We start from the raw sequence: 21,144 nt of genomic DNA on the forward strand, positions 1-21,144 counted from the left end.
TCGTGCGATCTGGCGCTGTTGGCAAGCAGTGCCATTTAGATGTTGAAGAGCGTCTGGGCTGAGGGACGATCCCTGGGGTATGCCACAGATGATCTTGGTGTCTTTAGAGCGGAATGGAGGGAGGCGGATGCTCTGGGTTCTGCCCGTGAGGAAGGAAGGGGTCCAGTCCAGCGCATTGTCACGGATCCCTGCATAGTGGAGGCGTGAGCGGAGTGTGTGGTGGCAGACAGTGTCAAAGGCGGCAGAGAGGTCCAGGAGGATGATTGCCGCCGTTTCTCCGTTGTCCATCATGGCCCTGATGTCGTCGGTGGTGGCAATGAGGGCTGTTTCAGTGCTGTGGTTGCTTCGGAATCCGTATTGGGACGGGTCTAAGATGTTGTTCTGTTCGAGGAAGGAGGACAGTTGCCTGTTGATGATCTTCTCGAGGACTTTCGCCGGGAACGGGAGGAGGGAGATGGGCCGGAAGTTCTTGAAGTCCTTAGGGTCTGCCTTGGGTTTGTTTCTTCAGTAGGGCATTTATCTTGGCGTGCTTCCAGCTCTCCGTGAAGGTTACGGTGTCGAAGGAGCTGTTGATGATCTTGCGGAGATGTGGTGTAATGGTGGAGCTTGCTTTGTTGAAGATGTGGTGCGGGCAGGGGTCAGATGGGGAGCCGGAGTGGATGGTGTTCATGATTTTGATGGTGTCTTCGTCGTTGATGTGAGTCCAGGAAAGCAGGGGGTCGATGTGGCTGGGAGGCGGTGAGTCTGAGGAGTCTGTGTCTGTCAGGGTGGCCTGGTTGCTGAAGCTGTTGTGGCTGTATGCGATCTTGCAGTGGAAGAAGGTGGCTAGGGAGTTGCAGAGGTCTTGTGATGGCGGGATGTCGTTGGAGTTGGAGCTGGGGTTGGAGAGTTCCTTCACGATGTTGAAGAGCTCTTTGATGTTATGTGCGTGCATCCCTGAGCAAGAGATGATTTAAAGATGTCCACACATGTGACAAGGGAGTTATAGAGGTCTTGTGATGGCGGGATGTCGTTGGAGTTGGAGCTGGGATTGGAGAGTTCCTTCACGATGTTGAAGAGCTCTTTGCTGTTATGTGCGTGCATCCCTGAGCAAGAGATGATTTAAAGATGTCCACGCATGGCTTGGTCTACAGCTGAAGTGAGGTGGTTTCTAAGAAGATGGCAAAAGTAATGCATTCACACAACGTGCTAAAACAACTTTCCCAGCTATCGGGCAAAGCTCACAGGTTAAAGCAAGCAAGGAAAATTTCTCATTTACATCATTAAACTACAGCAGTGGCTTAAAGATATTCTGAACATAAACAGAAAGCAGCACCTAGAAGGTCACCTGCAGAACAGGTGGCGGAAAAATAAATAACTGCACAATATGAATGTAAAGAGCCACAAAATCATGCTTTTAAATCACTGAAAACAAAAACACATTCTAAAAGCATATACAGGAATCCTGGGGCAGATTTACAAGCCCCTTGCGACACTTTTACGCCACCATTGCGTCAATTTTGTGACGCAGCGGCGTCATAAACAATGCGCCACGTTGCAACACATTTACAACGTGAGGCATCAAGGGAGATGTGTCATATTGTAAAGCCCTAAGCTACATTATACCTGTGTCAGGTATAATGTATGCAGGGTGGGTGTTCCCATGCTAGAAAGCCTCGTAAAAGTGACGCAGTGAAATATACAAGATTTCACTGCGTCACTTCTACTACGCCACTGTGTCAAAACCTTACGCATGCTCGAAGCAGGCGTAAGGAGTGACGCAGCATAATAGGAATAGGCATTCCTGAGCATTGCTGGAGTTGCGTTGTGCTTGCAACACGGCTCCAGCAATGCGTTGCATTTACGCCAACAGATACGTCACGCATCTTGTCAATCCATTTTAACTGCGACGCATCCATGGTGCCACAAGGGTTTTTTTGTGTGACACAAATGAACTGACGCATCTCTGCTAATATGCAGTGATGCATGAGTTCTTGTAAATCTGCCCCTCTTTAGTGGAAAAGCCTGAAATGTTCAGCTCTTCCCGCAGACATCAGACAATTTACAAAAACCGTGACTGATAAGCGGCTGAGCTCCAAAACTCCCTGTCCCCTCACAAGACTGATCGAAAGCCGTTTATCACCACTGACCCCCCAATCGCTGAACAAAAGATATGGTTGTTCGTTTCGTGCCCCTGCAAAAGCGAAAAACAGCGACATACCAACTGTATTGCAAGATGTACAAAATAGACAATCTACGAAACACACTCCCCAGGTTACCAATTGTAATTACTGCTAAAATCACTCAGAACTCAACATACTTCCACCTTCATTCTACTTTTTACAGCTATAATCTAGGAACGGTCATGTCGGGTTCGTTTGACAATTCATAAAATTCAGTTTAATTCACGGGATCATATCAGACAGCGCTCTACTTGGAACCTGATTACAAGTGCCCGTTTAATTGGGATCCCTTCGCAAATACATCTTTGCACGTGGAATTGAATTATAAGTGGTGCAACCTTTACCACACATGCTAAGGTGTGATAGTCTATATCCACAGCTGAGCTACATTTCTGCAGGTCGAATATGTTAAAAAGCCTGGTAAATCCTGGGCTCTGCACTATTTTACAGGCTAAAAAACAAGGCGAGAATTATCGCACCCGATAAAATCCAAACACATTGGTGTCAGATTTAATCAGGTGTGATAATTATTGCATCTGAGAACGGGGCATTTATTATAGGGGTAGCGATTTTTAAAACAAATATCTGGGGGGGGTTCTCATTGAAAAAGGTGGGAGGTGTGGCTTGATTTCCCAGTATATCCTTGCTGGAGGTTTTAAAGGGAAAGGACAAATGCACGAGTTCTCAAATGTATTGTTCTTTGATTAAGACTGCCTCGAAAAATATATCATCAAGGGGCAGGAGAGGCTATATCTGGATAACCCCCGTTTCGGGTTTTTTAATCCTTGGAATTAGGTGTACAATGCTCGGCTCGTCTAGTTTCCAAACCGAGCATTATAAAACTATTTTTGATTTATATTTTACTCCTTCTAAAATAGCTAAATGGGGGTGTTGCTGGGATACACTGTCCTCGGTGTCAGGAGCTAAGAGCAGATTTGGTTCATATGTTTTGTTCTTGCCCTTGTTTTAATGCACTTGGATCGGGTACTGCGCTATTTTTAGGGGAGACCCTTAATTTAAATGTTTCCCCGACCCCACAGAGTATGCTGCTTGGGATAAGTGAGTGGATATCAAGGACCAGGGCCCAGCTAATATTTATGGCAGTGGCAGTCTGCAGGTTCTGCATCGCCTCAGCATGGTTGGTTCCCCAATCTCCATCATCCCAGCAATGGCAGGGGTGCTTTCTATATAATTATCACCTGGAAGTTGCACTCTATGAGCACAAGGGAAAGAAAGCAAAACAAAAAGGTGGGAAAATGTGGAGGGCCCTCTCGGACTAGATGCTGTTTCATAATTAAATCAATCTAGGATCGAGGAAAAGAAAATAGCAGGGAATTATTAAAGTCTGCTAGGTCATGGTATGGATTTAACACTATTTATTGTTAATTACTGTCAACTTTATATATGATTAACTTAGATTAGCGTTGAAGGTGTATTTATTCTCGATGGATTTATTGTTAATTATTATATATGTATAGAACTGTCACCTGGGGTGTGATTATTTATTTTTGGGGTTTTTTCTGTTCAGAAAGATTTATTTTTGGTTTTAACCCTTTTTTTTAATTTTAAATAAAAAAAGAGACCAGGGCACTCCTAATCAGGCCCTATGAGGTAACATATACTATTGTAAAACTGTTAGTCAACAGAGCCTAAGGCCCTAATTACGAGCTTGGGTTAAATTCAGGTCCCTGTGGAAAATGCCAAGTTATGTGTTAATTATAGCACACTCCCATTGTTTTGCCCTGACTTATTCCAGTAGGCTAAATTTGTTTACATTTATTTGGAAAAAAGGCTATACAGAAGGTGAAACATGCAGCATTGAGGGATTTAAATACCAATGTTGATGATATGCCTCATTTTAAGGTTTAAATCTTGGAATAGGAGACACTTACTGCACCTATAAAAAATCTGAACTTGTGGCAATGGTATTTACCGGGTGTGGTTAATACCCCACCCTATTCTGCACAAGTTGCAACAGGGCCTAAGTAGTCAGGAAAAGCCACTACATACTGCAAGTGTTAGCCTAAAAAAGGCTTTATCTTTGAGAGCATGTTGTATTTTTCAGCTTTATACAATCAGTAGGTAAAGTTCCCAATGGCCATGGCCTACAGGAAGGGAGGAGACGACCTTTGGGTGAATTGGCCGATGGGATACACTCTCCCTAGTGTTACAACACAAAATCAAACATGGGGTAGTCCTTGCCTGTCTCAAACTTCTATCCCACATGGATGCCCAGTCAATAGTTAACAAAAGAAAAAATAATCTTTTTCTATTTTTAGTAAGGCCCTGCACTCTCTAGTAGTGGCATGCTTCTTCATCGGTGGGGGTTTAGGATATAATGGTCCTATGATGGTCATTTTAGAGTCATAGGACCATTATATCCTAAACCCCTAGCGAGATACGTTTTAATCCCTACCCACTCAGAACACTAATATATTGAATCTTAGGACTGCCTGAGGTATTTTTTTTATACATACCAGGTCATTAGAATATCACAAGTGCTCTCTGGAATACGGTTGAGCCCATCCTTGTTTTTAGGGGCCACAATGAGACCAGATGATGAAGCATGCCACTATTAGAGAGGGAAAGGGTTTTACTAAATAAAGAAAAATATTCTCTTTTCTTTATTAACTAGTGACTGGGTTAGTCAAGGGATGCCCCATGTTTGATTTTGTATTTTTAAGCCTTCCCTAGATATAGACTTACCCACCTCATCATTCTCATGTAACAAAAAAACATTAATAAAAAATACAGACATGTATACATATTTTCAGTGATTTGAGTTAGCTCTCTTAATCCTCTGGTGTGTTACTATCAATCACATTTTCCTTCTGCCCAAAACAAAATGCAGAAAGGAGTAAAAGTTCAGCTGTCTTCAGTCACTGACTCTATTGCACTGTGAGTGAATGGATTTTTTGTGATCACAAGGGCATCTCTGCTTATAAAGTAGTGCACTTCAGTGCCAGGGGCCAAATACCTCACTTTGCTAATGCTTTTTGCTAGACATTCTTTGTCAATTTTTAGTCATCCGTATTTGTTTACCGTATGTCTTTAGGTTACAGTAATTCAAAGTCAAAAGTGTATTTTCTGATTGCGCTAACAACATGCACATCAAAACTAAAAAAGCCTTTTTTATGCCTGTTATAATTACACCTGTCTCATAGGTAGCATCAGTACAGTTCTATTTAAATAGTGTGAAGTGGTTATTTTTTCAATATAAAATAGTTATTGGAAGCATACGACCTGCATGTTTGGGTGGCAGCATGTTTTCTTTTTTATCTTCTTTTTCCTTTTGTGGTATAATCTTGTAATAAAAAAAATGCCCACTGCAAATAACCATTGCAAGTATTTGCAATGGCCAGACCTTTTGGCTTTGCCAATGTTCGTTTTAAGTTGCCTAGAATTGTCTAATATAACATCCTCCTAACATAAGAAGCAGACATCAATACACAGTACATGAGCAATGTCCTAGGTAAAGTAGTTGTGATTAGTCTTAAACAGACTGCCGAATGCTATTCTTAAATGTGTCTTCATAAGTGCCAGACAAAACACCACAAACCTGGGACTAACATAACCACAGAAATGTTAGATGCTTTTAAAATCAGTCATCATGGCCACTTTTTTAATATTTACACAGACACATGGATATTGATGGATAAAAAGGACCTCAGGCTCAATTAATCTTCACTCACAGCTGCCATGCAGTTATTGCACCATGTCATAGTGGTTTGTTTTATTCCTCAGCGTCCCTGCTGCCCCTGGAGACTTCAACACTACAGCTGCTGTTTGAGGAATGGGGTGCACAGATGTCCCTTCACAAGCCATCATCTTCCTGCTTATAGAACTAAAGTGAAAACCTCTGATGCACTCCTGACCCGTCTGGCTGAAGCCAGAGTTCACATTTCAGCACATACGCTACTGGCATCTTATCTGTCCAACAGAACTTTCACAGTGGACCTGGGGGAGGCAAGATCAAAACCATTCAGCTCGCCGTGTGGTGTTCCTCAGGGGTCCTCCCTAAGCCCTGCCCTTTTCAACCTGTATGTAGCACCTTTACCAGCAATTATAAGGAACTGTGGTTTCATTCCGGTTTCATATGCCGACGACACCCAAATAGTGGTGTCCATTGCCAAGGACGCTAAAGAGACCGCTGATAAATTCAGGCTCTGCATGACACAAGTCAAGTATTGGATGCAGAGCAACTGCTTGAATTTGAAAGGAGACAAAAGTGAAGTAATGTTACTAGGGTGAGATCCAAACATATGGTCTCCGGAGTGGTGGCCAGTCAGTCTGGGCAACTGCCCATCCCCAGCAAACAAAGTGAAAGACTTGGGTATGACTCTGGACAATAAACTTTCATTTGATGCCCAGTCTAGCAAACTAGCATCATCAGTATGGTACATACTGAAAATGATAAGGAAGCTCCTGCCATACATCCCGTTGGATGCCCGGAAAACGGTGGTTACAGCCCTGGTCTTGTCAAGGCTGGATTATGGTAACGCCTTGTATGCCGGTGCCCAGGTCCAAATCCTAGCAAAACTTCAACGCTTGCAAAATGCATCAGCAAGGCTGGTGCTGGACGTCCCCAAGCATGAGCCAATCGCTCACAGACTAAAATCCCTCCACTGGCTTCCTATCGCCAAAAGAGTGAAGCTCAAATCTGTCTGCCTGGCCTATAAGTCGCTTGACGGATCTGGCTCTCAGTTTTTGATAACCCATCTCAAACTGTACGAGCCTCCCAGGACTCTTAGATCGAGCCAAGCCAAACTGCTTCAGGTCCCTAAACACAGATTGGCCAGATGGGGAGGGAGAAGCTTCCTGTTGCATACAGCTAAGGCCTGGAACCTTCTCCCAATCTCCATCAAAAATAGTCCATCACTGCTCTCCTTCAGGAAAGAAGTGAAAACATGGCTTTTCACTGCCAGTCAGATCTAGTCCTGTTGGATCCCGAGTCTCTTGAATCTACCCAGCGCCAAGACACCCAAGGGCAATCGCGCGCTCTACAAATTTACAAATCAAATCAAATCAAATCTATTCCTTATGGGGGCTTATACTGGCATCTACTAGAATAGATAGCTTTTCCATGAGTGCAGCCTCAGCAGCTATCCTTGCACTTCTAACAACAATCCCTCCCTCACCATCATGGTGCTTACCTTAGTGAACGTATTCACTTTACTTTTAGCCACCCCCAAACCATCCAATGACCTGTTCATGCCCCAGAACCTCCTCTCCCTTTGAAGTCTCCACACACCTCATCTACCATCTGGTATTCTTTAGCCACAAATGTGCAGCCTTCAGAGTTCATTTAACAGTGCATGATCATGGCGAGCAGCTATCATTTCAGCCTGCCCAGGGAGGCACGGTTCATGGTGTTCAGGTCTCATCCACGTGCACTAACTAAGCTCCCCACAGGTAGTGTGCTGGGAGTGAAGCAGCTGCCAGTTGCAACCCTAACCAGCACAGGGGGGGGTCAGTATCTTGTCACACCTGTCAATTCTGCGAACAGTGTCTCTCTGCTTAAACAGAGCTGAGCTAATATCAGACAAGAAGCTTTCAACCACCCATAAAATAAACACAGATAGCCACAACCGCATTTGCTCGTCCTAGATCATAGAGTGTGTCATAATATTTAGATTGGAGTGGAGTGGAGTGGAGTGGTTGTCTGTCAGGTGTACTCCCTTCAGATACACCACAATCTTCCTGTAAATGGAAAATGCCAATCTTCATTTCATGCCTAATCGAGGGTCAGTATTTTTCATGCAGTCTCAGTTAGATAGCAGAGAAGGAAAGAGGGACAGAGACATAACCCTGGGATTTGTTCACAATCACACAACATGAGTGTGCAGAGGCGGCGAGGGGTGCCTATATTAAAACGCAGATCCTAAATAGTTAATAATGGAATCAATGTTCCGCAGAATTGGTGCATTTATTCATTTGGGCTGAAGGCTCGGTGCCCTGGCAAGTGAATTCCCTGGTCAGTCATCTGCAGGCAGAACAGGAAAAGTTAGCAGTGATCAGGAATTGTGGACGTCTGGCAATCTCTTGGTGCTTTATACAAAGTGAGTTGGCGCCGGCGGTAGTCTCAGTTATCCGTTGTTAGTATTCACCTCCAGCTAACTAATCCCCAAGTCACGTGACCACATAGGCACAGAGTATGCACTGCCCTTTCTTTACTTGACCAGACCATTCGTGCTTCACTGTCCCGTTCACCATTCTTCAACCATTCACCCAGACCCTTCTGTCTTTTGTATTTAACATAATAACTAACCTAGTTGTATTTGTTTTTAGTTCCATTGCTACTTGTGGAAAAATAATTCAACGGTCAGGTGGGAAAGTGACATAAAAGCTGCCTGAGCTATCTGCTACATTTTAACCAGCAGACATTCCTGCCCACATGAATTTATGAAGTAGATTTTTTTGAGACATTGTGAACTATGGAAGCAAGCACAAATGTATTAAATATATAGACAGGCATCTGTATGTCGATATGTAGTTTTAAAAACATAAAGGTTTGAACAACTCCTTTCCTAAAAAATTAGATTTTCTTTGGCTGTTCATTCATTGAGGGCTTTGAAAGGATCATTTTCATTAGCCAACATTATATCATAAAGATGTAATTCCCTGGACTCAGCGATGACCAGCAGATGTGGTAAAGACTCAGACATGTTCTGCAAGCAGGAAAAGCATTACTTAAGCAGGAGGGTTGTGCAAACTGGCCAACGTGTGATGGGTCTCTTCTCTTTTACGCTCAAATCTTGTTCATTAGGTAAATCTTGTTAACAAATGATACCATATAATTACAAAATAGTTATCAATTTGAAGTGCAACTGTGAACGTGTTATCGTTTTTCCAAACAGAATGTACAAGGAATGACCAATAATTTGGAATTCCCACCCCAACACATTACTCCTTCGTAACCTAATCACATATCAGTCAACATTTACCAAATATCAACCACTCGCCATTCATTCTTGATTCACGATCCAGTTACCTTTCTTTCACTATTTATCATCCATCTACAATTTACCATCCATTAAATACTCACAATTCACAATTCAGTCACCGTTAACCATTCATTCACAATTTACAGCCAATTCACTTTGCACGCATCATCCATCCACAATCCACTCACCATTTATCCATTTAGTGCCCATCATCCATTCCACACATTCAGTCCTGATCAATTCACCATCCACAGTTTACATATGATCAGTCCACATATTCATCACTGCAAGTATTTCTACAGCCATTTTACACAATACCGGTGGAGACCCTCTGATGGCCCATCCAAAACTGGACACAATTTATTATAGATGGACTTGAGAACTGGGACCAAAACATGACATGTGTCACTCGAACTGGAAAAAATACTGGTCAGGTAAAGCCAACAAGCATCACACATGATTGGACACAGTGTGGCAGAGGTGGCCTCAAGGTAGGCGCAATACTTAAGATGAGTCATCAACAAAGGTATACAATACTGCAGACAAGCTTCAAGCGTTAGACACAATACCCTAGATGAACCTTGCGTATGACGGCACAAGACTCCATAGGCATCTTCCAGTTTGGGGTACAGAGGTGGCCCCTAAAAATAAAAGCAATACTCCAGTGATATTGTATTTTATCAGGTACATAGAGATTTATACCCCCTGCTGGGAATGGCGAACACTCTTTTTTACCTGGATGTTGTGCCACTGTTTTAGAGTGCATGATTGAAAAGTATGTTGTGTGTAGTTTGAGCTATATGCAAATGCTTCGGTGAGGTGCATTAGGTTTGGAGATGCGCTCTAAACATGGTGCTGTGGCGTTGCTGAGCTTAATTAAGCATGAAGTGTTGGGGGGAATGAGTAGAAATAAATGCAATTGCACAAACTAATGCTTACCATCTTTACTGTGGTCTGTAACATGCATAAAGAGCCATCATTGATGTGAATCAAGGGGTCCACAGGTGATATATGGAAATGCTCTTTAAGTCTAAAGAAGAGCAACAGATCAAGCCCTGGCGGAACAGTAAAGCAACCAGGGACTAGTACATGAGTTCATCCAAGAGCAACTCGAGCCTGAGCTCTGGTGACACATTGAAGAAGCCAGTCTAACCAGGAGCCCCAGAACCTTAAGCCCTAGCGGCACGGTTAAGCAACCAGTTAGTACTACATGGAATCCACCCAGTCTATAATATAATGTAAGCTTCACCAGAAGGAAAAAAGGAGCAAACAATTGTACCACCAGCCATGGAATAAGCTCTGAGAACATCATTTACAAGTGGTGTGGAGTAATTCATAGGAATGCGCATTATACATTCAGCCCTGATACATGAGCTGTGATGTCAACACCAAAGAGGTGCTAATCTAAGCCCACGGTATGGACGGTGTTAAGAAAATCAAGAAAAGGGTCCAGCTGAAGATTTTCTGGAAGAAATACAGTAATAATTATGAACAACAGAGATGGAGGAAAGGGGATGCTCATGGAAGATAACATTGCAGTGTAACTGGGCAGCGTTTCTTGCTCAAGGCCTAGGCCCTATCTGCCCCTAATAAGCCTCAACGGAGAATTTGCCCTTACCCTTTGTGCACCCGAGCTGCAGGCCATTGGAGGAGAGGTTAAAGAAGGTAGGCTTTTTGAAGTGGAACCACAGGTCCTGTGAGCTCAAGAAAGTGCAGAAGCTCGGATCCTGAGAGGGAAGGCTTTGTTAGGAGGCATCGAGATCTAGACACAATATTTAAGATATGTCTTACAGAGGAACATACAGGGCGGCAGATGATTTTTCACTTGTGATGTGTACACTGTACAATCTTAACTTAATCTCTCTTTTGTGCTAGTTTTATTGTCTCTGCCTTTGCACTCAAACATTGCTTTTGCTTTCACCATAGCTCTGCCTTATTGTTCACCCCCTTATTGTCATCCAGTATAGGAGCACATAGATGTTCAAGGAGAGGAGAAGTATTTGTTGCTGCCATATTTACTGTACATTTTCTGTTTATGTGAGGGAAGGTCAGATCTGCCACCCATGCAGAGTTATAGTGAAGAGAGGTATTTTATCCACTATTTAAAAACCAAAATAATTTCCTTTGACAATGCTTGTTGAATTACGTTACTCGTTGAACCATCACTCATGCTGAAAGGTCCTGCCGAACATTTAACCACCCTTCCAAGTGGCCCTTATCCCTTAACACGTCTTACTTCTTCTTAATTTCATATTATTCTAAAATATCCCCATCTGCAGCGATATGCACATCATGTGATGTTAGAGCCCTGCATTATTTCAACAACTCTACTCAAAAATTTCCTTTTATTTTGCATTGAAATGCTTCTTGTAAATATTGAATATTTTACACACTAATAATAATAATAAAAGTAAGTGTGACTAAAAGTGAATAAAGGAAACAATTCTATTGATCTGCTCATAAGGTAGTAAATAGTGGAACAGACAGAATTGGACACATTACTCCAAATATTCATTTCAGAAGTGAGCGAAGTCCTACTGATATGAACTCCAGCATCACACGCAATGTTGCAGGTGTGGCCTCTAGAAGACAACATGGTGCTTCCGATGAGCCCTCCAAAACTGGGCGAAACATCCAGATAAAGCTTCCAGAAATGGATCCAATAATCTGCTTTAGAACTGGACACAATATTCAACTTGTAGATTTCTGAACTGCCCCAGATGCAGCCCCCACGACTGCATGCAATACCACATTTGGGAACTCCAGAAGTAGACACAATCCTCCAAATGAGACCACGCCCAATGGTTGATATGGTGGAGAATGGCCTGTTTTCTGCTGGTTCCACCCGTCCGCTAGTATGCCCCCGAATACATCCTGGCTATCGACGACCCAGTATCATGCTAAGGGATACTTGCGAGTCCTTATACAAGAGCCCCTAACCATCGCTCGCTGGTGGGTGGGACAGTATCCCCCTCACTTTGTATAGCTCCATGGGGCTGATCAGAGCTAGAAAACACGCAAATCTATGTTCAGAGTATCTGAATATTGATTAGGGAGTTTTGTGCATAGCAGTGTATGGAGTACTTAGCAGTAGTACGTTATAGTGCCGGGCCTGATCTAGATTGAAGGCATTGAAATAGGATGATGTGCACAGTGATCTGGTACAGTGAGTAAATTGGCTAGACGCAGTGCACTGTGCACATAGTAGAACACAGAGCAACAAGATTTTGAGAGACACACAAAGGGCAAGTACTCAGGATAGCCTCGAAGAACTAAGTGACGAGTTTAAGAATAAATCTGTTTTTAGCAGACAGCTGAGGGTTGCTCGCTCCTAAGCTGAGCCTTGGTTTCTACACCCCTTTATGTATTTTTACTCTACTCATTCCTCCCTGCTCTCTCTGAGATATTACTTTTCTGGAGATATAAGCGACATCTCTGAATACTGTGCTATGTGGTGCAGCCATGGATTGGGCAGTCTGGCCAACTTTGAACATGTAAACTTGTGATAGATAAATGGGAAGTTCTATTTCGGACACTGGGCTAATTAAAAATTGAACATCTCCAGGGAAACAGCAGTTGTTCTCAAAGTCCATACACAAAGCCAGCCCTGCGGCACAGAAGCCGGCCCTACGCATTGTGGCACGGTGGGGCGCCGCCTAAAGCAGTGACCACGACTACAACAATTCCTCAACAAACATAAGTCTACATGTTAATATGTTCCTAGTCTTACCACAACAAAAATATGATATGATAGGATATACATTCCAGTAATAATCTCCATTATTTGGTATGGACTGTTTAAGGAACATCATAAGTAAATCAACTAGCATCAAGAGAAATGTTTCAATGCATGAATGCACTTTCTCTGCTTGTTTGCACATTACGGCTTTATAAGGAGTTACCGTCTAGGCTGCTATGGTAAATTATTAGAAATCTAAATCGCGAAGATTCTTTGTCTGCATAATGGTAGATATCCTGTTTGCACAATGAAAGATGCAGATGTACTTTTACAGATTGTTTGTACAATGGAACTATTGCGTACTTCACGTTTGCATTTTAACATGCAAATGTCCAGTCTAGGTTTTAATGGATTTTATAGCTGAATTGAACAATGATTTATAAATGTAATTACATTTTTAAGCAGAAATATGTATGAAACCATAAATTGTTATGGATATTAGTGTGGCTATTTTAATTAGATGTTTATAAATGTTTATATTGCTCTGGTATGGCCTGTAACTACCGATTTGTACTCTTATACAGGTGTTTATTATCCATAGGAATGTGATAAAGTTTTTTGTATACAGTCCTGTTATCAAGATGTTTTAATTGCAATGATTTGTGTTAATCAAGCAATAAAGAATTCATTCAAACAGTAATAATCTACAAGCACAGCCTTCTGAAATAGACCCTGAAAAGAGAAGCCGAAGATGGATGTGAAATCAGGGAAATTCAGAGCGAGAGGACCACGCCCTTCGCACAGAGAAAGGAATCGTGGCCTGAATGAAAGAGGCTCCAGGACCAGACACCGAAGCAGAGATGCGAAGACCTCAGAGCAAGAAAAGAACTTTGGACCGGACAGAACAAAGCCTGACATTTGTAGTAGCCCTGCATAGAAGAATTGCAGCCATTAAAGTCTAATGTTTGAAAGATCTGATGCCCTGAGTCATGAACAGAGAACTTAGGCCAGCAAAGTAAAGGTTTGATTTGTCAGCAATAACCGTAAAGAATAACAACAAACTCAGCAAACGTCAGACACCCTTCTACCGAGGGACCAGCAGGACTTCTGCTTGAGAATCAGACACCGAGATCCTGTGGATGCTTCTGACAACTTGCGCGACTGCCAGTCATGCATACCTGTTGGTCATTGTCCTAAAACACGAATAAACACCTGTCCAACTGCACCATTAACGAAATTCTGGAGCTGTGGTTGCTTGGAGCACTAACTTCAAATTGAAGACAGCCCTTATTTACCACAGCTCGCGACTGCTACACCGGCTTGTTTCTTTGCCTAGCCATGGGCTTTGAAGTCTCAAAAATGATGCAAAAACCAGCCTGGTCACGCGGGCCTCTGAAAACTGGGGAGTGTATTATATCTGTTCAGTGGCGTAATCTGCAGAGGGTGTCATTTCATCTCCATCCACGGTGTACACCTGTGTGAAGCAAACTTGTGATTTTCGAGAATTAGAGTCCTTAAACGAGTCCACAATATCCAAATGCTACGTTTTTTTAAAAAGAAATGTGAGAGAAAAAAATGTTTTTATTTGCCTTTCTAACAGCTGCAGGTTATCTGGATTTAGAGCATGGCTGAGAGATATAGTTGCATCACATGCATGCCTTTCCTCTTGCCAATACCCAGTTTATTAAAGCAGAACTAGAGCGTTTAGGTCTGTGGCTTTTTGGGGGTTGGACCAAAGTTAACCATTTGTCAGACTGCATCAGACAAGTGGCTGTAGCAACGCCCAAAAGGCATTTCAGAGGTACCAACCAGTCTTTACTGAAAGTCTCAACACTTCTCTAGAGTGGTCTGTCTACACCGCCGCCTGAATGAAGCACGGCACTGTAAAACGTATATTTCGAGGTCATCATCTCATCCACATAAAAAAGCTTTCTTTCAAAGTGCAAACTTCAGCAGCTGCACATTTCCTAGCTGAAGCACTAATCTTGGTAACACACTAACATTTTAATTGGAAAACCTGAATTGACAACCAATGGGAATGCACCGTCACTAATGCACCAACTTCATAGGCCGGTTCTGGTCTCCCACAGCCACTCTGGAGGGTCGGAGGACTAAGACATCCAGTCCAGACCTTATAGTCATAGGTTCGAGTCCCAGCAGGCCCACTGCTCTGTACACCCTTCCAAGGTTGATGAAACGAATACAACTGAGGTGGATAACAATGAACAACCGTTATCTGTCAACAGCGCTCACAGACCCTTTTTGGTGAATCGAGTACTACCGAGTTGGGGAACAAAGAACCCCATTGTAGGTGAGCGCTGCGTTCGACAGAAACACAAGATATGATGTTACAATATCCCAGTGAGGCTCCCCTAAGCCTCTGCCCTTCACGCTAGATTCGTCAGTCATTTGGGCCAGGATCCCAAATACAGAAGAACATTTCTCCTGGACCTACAATAGAAGCAACTGTACTAAAAATAAGCAACTGTTTTGCTAACATTTTACATGCGAATATTTCCATGTGCTGATATTTTTTGTAATTTTTGTAACCTCTTTGCGTGTTTGGAATGCTGAGAATTTTGCTGCTGTTCTCAGACTTTTTCCTCCTTGAACTCGTACATTTAGTTTCCGGGATCAGAAAGTAAGGACAAACAACGATTCTTTGAAGACGAGCAGGCAGTTCTGAATGAATGCCTCTTCATTAGACCAAAACAAATTTCTAGGTGCCAGTCTTCAGTAACACGGAGGGCCCAATTCACACATTTTCGCCGGCAAGTAATTATTCTGGGACAAAATAGTAAGTACGGGGTATAATTCAAATTGCACAAAATAAGGCACTGAAAATTATTTAAGGGCTAAAGTGCTGCTTACAACTGTAAAATAAATCCATCATGTGGGTGGACATCTCCAGAGGGAATGCGTGTGTTCCGAGGGAAGAAGGCAATGCAAATACAAAGTTGTAACTTGGTGGGTTCACTACTAGCTAACAGTCGCAATGCTCACCCAGACCTATCAGAATTCAAAACATATACCTACAGCATCCAGAAGAAAGTGGTACAGAAAATTTCGGAAGAAGGGAAGCCTTTAGGTGAAAACTTATTTCTCACATTAAGCATAAAAGTAAAAAAATTTTTTTTTTTAAAAGTCCTGTTTCCTGCCTCCTAGAGGCTAGTACCCTTTCAAATATTTGCAAAAATAAAACACTCCTTGTATTTATTTAAATGTGGCAATGTGGCATTGTACCCCACCCCTTCCCTATATACTTTAACCTCATTCAATTGACAACCTGCTTCGTTCCGTCTCCATGAGACAGCTTGTCTTGCTTGGGGAGGAAGGTATGATTCTTGTGTTTTATTTAAAGCATGTAATGCTATATTTGTATGTGCTCAACTTAAAAGTGCTTAGCTTCAGTGAGCAAAAGCTTTTGATGCAGGGGTGGTGAGTTCTCCTCTTCCCGCTCACGTTCTGGGCTCTGGAGCGAGAAGGCCGCTATCTGAACCGTGTAGATACCCTTCTTCTGGGGATAAGCCCAGATTCTCTCGATGCTCTCGTCAGAGCGCTGCAGGGGGGTAAAGGTACGCATGAGGGCTACTATGATCTGTTTCTTGATCCTGAGAGATGACGAGATTCGATTTCTATAGCAGTCCCTATAGATAGAAACTGTTCCTATTGTGCTGTAAGTAATTCAAATGAAGACACCATGGAGCCTCAAAAGAACACTCAGAAGGACACCTATTTGGAATTGGCACCTGAGGATACTGACCAATAGACTGTTTCTATTTCTAGAGAAGATCTTGAAGCAACGCTGGCAGAGGTTGTGTCACCGGCACTGAATGAACCGACTGCTAAAAAGCAACTAACAGAAGCTACCATGATGATCAAGGCTCGCGTCCTAGCGACAAACGTGCAAGGTGCACAATTTCATGGCACGCTTAAGAGAACAAGAGAGACCTCGGAGGCTTGAATCAATTCACCAAGTTACACATGAACGATTTTAAGCACAATATTGTGCGCAACCAAGAGGAGAGCTGCCATTCTATGATAGATAGAAACATGTACAGTTAAAAGAATTGAAAGACATTGATAAGTTTAATTTCCTGAGATTTTTTAATAAATGACATTCAGAGAAATTTGAAGATGAATTTCCACAAATTCCAAAAGTGAATTATGTACTACCCAGCACGGCATCTCTTTCTTTAGCCTCATAAGAAATATTATTATTAGACCCTGTGAACAAAAACAGAGTAAAGTTATCTAAAGCATTCTTACACTGCAACGAAATTTGCCATTAGTACACGATCTTATGCGGCATATACGGTGCAAGCCTTACTGAAAGAGGTCCTGGCTCTTTAGCACTGTTTCAGGAAGGAGCTGATCCCCTTTCTATTTTAGGAAATATGGAATTGCTAGCCAAATTCCTGTCTAATAGTACCTTTGATTATCTCTGGTCGTCTGTTACATCTACTGGGGCTTCAATAGCATGAAGAAGTTCTTTGTGGATAGGGCTGTGGGAGCTTGAAGCAAGTAAAACGAGCTTTAATTCATCGCCTGCCATTTTTGGGTGCAAAACCTTTTGCTTCGTAATTTATTAAAGCAGTAGCATAGGAGATGGATGCCTTAGCAATTTTCTGGCCACAGCACTTCTATATGTATTCCTTCCAGCTCTCCTTTTTCCCAAGGTGCTTCAGAATATTCAGGAGGAGAGGGTCACAGGGAATCCAATGGCTCCTTTCTGGTCAGCTCTTCTGTGGTTTCCAGCTCTGATGCAGCTAACAGTGCAGCAATATTTCACCTCCCGCTGCAAGCATCACCTCTTAACTTTCCATAGTTAACTCAGGAAAGTGTGGAACATCTTAACCCCACAGTGTGAAAGTTAAAAGGATTGGTCCATAAAAATGAGTTGTTCCAGAGAAGTGCATTCAAGAATCCAGAAAGGTTCTACTCTCACCTCATGCACTTAACATTGAAAAACAATCTAACTTTGGTGTGAGAATCAAGGTTAGTGGCAACATTTATGAACCATTTCAAGATATAGAGTTCTTAAGAGAACGTTTTTGAACGGGCCTTGCCCCTTCCACTCTAACAGTTCAATGGGCAGCCATCAAAAAGTTCATGGAATTATGGGGGAACATTTTAAAATTTGATCATAGGCTTTCAGGTTAGTGAAAGGTTTTCGGCTAAGGAAAACAGAAGCTCACAATCCTCTTCCTCCTTGCAAAATTCTTATTGTGTTGTGTTACAAGCTCCTCTTTTTTAGTCAATAGAGAAGGCTTTCTTGCACAATTAACAACTACGGTTGTTTTTCTAGTGGAGGTAACATCAGCAAGAAGACTAGAACTACATTGGTGATTACTTTTCCTTAGTTAAGATTTTAGGGCCAGATGTAGGTAGCCCAATACCGGTCGGTAATGGCCGAAATTACCGAATTTCGGCCTTTACCGACCAGTATTAGGCATTTGAGATGTAGGGGCCTAATTTAAGGATTCGGTAATTTACAGAATCGGTAATTTAAGGAATCGGTAAATTACCGAATTCTTAAATACCGATTCGGTAAATTACCAAATCCGTAATGTAGGGAGCACACAAGTGAGTGCATTTGTCATTTAAGGATTCGTTATTTACCACCAACTACAAGTTGGTGGTAAATATCGAAAACCTGTGAAAAAGCAAATTTGTACTTTCCAAAAGTGCCGTGTGGCAGACATACATGTCCGTAGGGCATGTATGTGTGCCACATGTGCACCCATGCACTATTCAGGGGTGCAACAGGGTGTCAATGTGACACCCTGCCACCCTTGTAAGTCCTACCCCTATTACCGATTCGGTATTTACCGTATCAGTAATTTCCATTCATTCCTATGGGCCTAGAGGCCCATAGGAATGAATGGGGAATACCGAATCGGTAAATACCGAATCGGTATTTACCGAATTTTACTGATTCAGTAAAAATTACCGAATCAATACCTACATACTATTTACCGATTCTAAAATAACGAATCGGTAAAGTTCGGTATTTTAGAATCGGTAAATAGTATTTACCTACATATGGCCCTTACTTCCGAATCCTAAATTTAAACCAAAAGTCCAATCTCAGTTTTATTTGTCATAAGAAGTAATTATGCATATTTCCAAAAAATTCAAACTCTAACATTCCATTAGTATTGGATGTAAGAACGGCACTCTTGTGTTTTTCGGACACGACAAAAACTGTAGAAATTCAAGCTCATACTTTTATCACATGGGCCATTCAATAAGTCAACGTTTATTAGATGGGTATCTCAGACTATTGCTCATGCATATGTATCGGAAGGAGTTCCTACCCACAAAACATCCAAGACAGACCTACTGGAGAGGTGGATACTTCATGGGCAGAAGTAAAGAGTGTTCCACTAGGAGATATATAGACTATACACATGCACAAATATCCATACTTTGGTTAACTGTTATCGTATGGATGTTGGCAACAATGACAATCTTTTCTTTTCTGATGTTTTAAAGGATTTTTTTCTTTACTCCAATAAAAAGTACCATATCACAAATATTGTAACAGGTTTATTTGTTGGCTGCCCGCAGGAGATGTAAGTTTGGGTTATAGTCTTGTGTTGTTAGGACTCGTAACTTTGTTTCAATCTGCGTGACCATATATCCACAGTTGGTGCTTTAAGCCTTTTGGTGCTATTTTTACTAAAATCTTTCATATTGTATATCTCCAGTTATATTGGTTGGATTTTTGTAGTTTCTACCTTGTTTTTTTTAGTACAAATGGTCTTATTTTTCTAACTCTGTTGTGGGGCTCTTTTGTGGTGTGTTGTCACTGTGCTACAGTTTGAAGTGTTGCACAAATACTTTACACATTGCTTCTGTGCTAACTGACTGTTCTGTGGAAAGCTACCAAAGGGTTGAGCACAGGTTAATTTAGAGTATACGTATCATTTAACTGGAAGAAGAATTGTGGTTGCTGCTTGAGAAGAATTTCACCCCCCTCAACTAGTAATCCAGTTTCTTACAGCTACTGAAGCAGATGTTCCTTAACGAACAGGGTAAGGGGGGGTCTGATATGATCACTTGTTAGTAAATCATGTTTTATAGTTTGTTAAACCAAAGTGTAAACTAACTATGAAAAGAACATGAAAGATGGCTTACAGTCAATTTTCCAGTGCTTTTATTCTGCCATTGAGAGTCCCCGCTCTGAAGAAAGTTTGAGAGATGGTCATTGTATCCATACTTTTGCTAACAATATTATATATAGACACAAATATTTATTCACACGTGGGTTCACATGTGCCCCTTAACTGGCATGACACTTTATTTGATATGCAGAGGGAGACAAATAATGCCATACAATATTCAACAGTTAGAATGGGTCACATGCCAATCAACCAGGATCCCAAAATTCAACATCTACAAGATGAAAAATGTCAGTGCTCTATATTGGCAAACACACTACCTCAGGTAAAAAGTTCTGTGGGCCAAAGACACGTGTTTCAGGAACAAATCTCCCATCGTCTTTGACATTCGCTACTGGCTCAGTATCCCACTCTTGTTTGTCTTCTCCATTTCCCTTCCTAGTTTTGGCACCAGAATCTCTATATTCTCTCTCTCTCTCTCTTTCTCTTGATAGCGAGAGAGACACTTCAGGATCCAGCACGATGTGACGCAGCTGTCTCTGACTGCACATCAAAGAAAATCAGTACATACAGGACAGAGTGAATAAGAGGTGATGTTGTGGAAGTGTGGGCATTGTTTAAGCACAGCAGCAAGAGAGTCTCAAGTATGAGCATTGATCAGACCAATCATGGAATTTCTAGGGTGGTGCTGACATATTTTGAAGTAATCAATAACCTTGGTTGTGGAAGGAATCCTGAGTTACTAGAGCTTCCCTCTTTTAAAGAGAAAATAATTTGAATCCCCAATTTCTACAGCATTCAAACAGTCGGCACACATGAATATGTTGTAACCATGCTGATGTATTTGATGTATGAAGACATGCCCCGAGGGGTAACCAAGTAACTCCGATATATACAAAAATCCACACACGAAATTGCAACACACAATATTAAGGCATAAACTCCTTACCTATCCTGTAAGACTCAAAGATGGATGCTCGTGGTCCTGCTATCGTAGCACCAACGCATAACTATAATTGGAAAATGATCACCAGCAAATAAAAAGGGACGTCTGATGCCACTTTGCCACTAAATCAGAGAACATCACAAATACTCATTCAGGATTCACTGCACTGTTTTTACGCCCATGGAACTTGGAGTAGGCCCACAGACACTGTGAGAAGCTGGGTTCAGGAGGAAAACATACGGAGAAACCAGTGAACTGCTAACTACTAAGACTGGTTCTGCATCAT

General features: G+C 42.0%; 1 protein-coding gene across 10 annotated transcripts in view; it reads right to left on the minus strand.

The window, feature by feature from the left end:
• The window catches only part of ARAP3 (ArfGAP with RhoGAP domain, ankyrin repeat and PH domain 3), a 680,145-nt gene that overhangs the window by 652,987 nt on the left and 6,014 nt on the right, over window positions 1-21,144 (minus strand). The window contains exon 1 of one of the 10 annotated variants that reach the window (XM_078653508.1): window positions 20,233-20,352. The exons of 8 other annotated variants lie outside the window; for them this stretch is intronic. The gene's annotated coding sequence lies outside the window, so the exon portion shown is untranslated. Of the gene's footprint in view, window positions 1-20,232; window positions 20,353-21,144 lie in introns of those variants that run through there. One more of the 10 variants, XM_078653511.1, reaches the window with a different exon arrangement.

This window comes from Lissotriton helveticus, chromosome 7 (assembly GCF_964261635.1).
Source record: "Lissotriton helveticus chromosome 7, aLisHel1.1, whole genome shotgun sequence".
Taxonomy (NCBI): domain Eukaryota; kingdom Metazoa; phylum Chordata; class Amphibia; order Caudata; family Salamandridae; genus Lissotriton; species Lissotriton helveticus.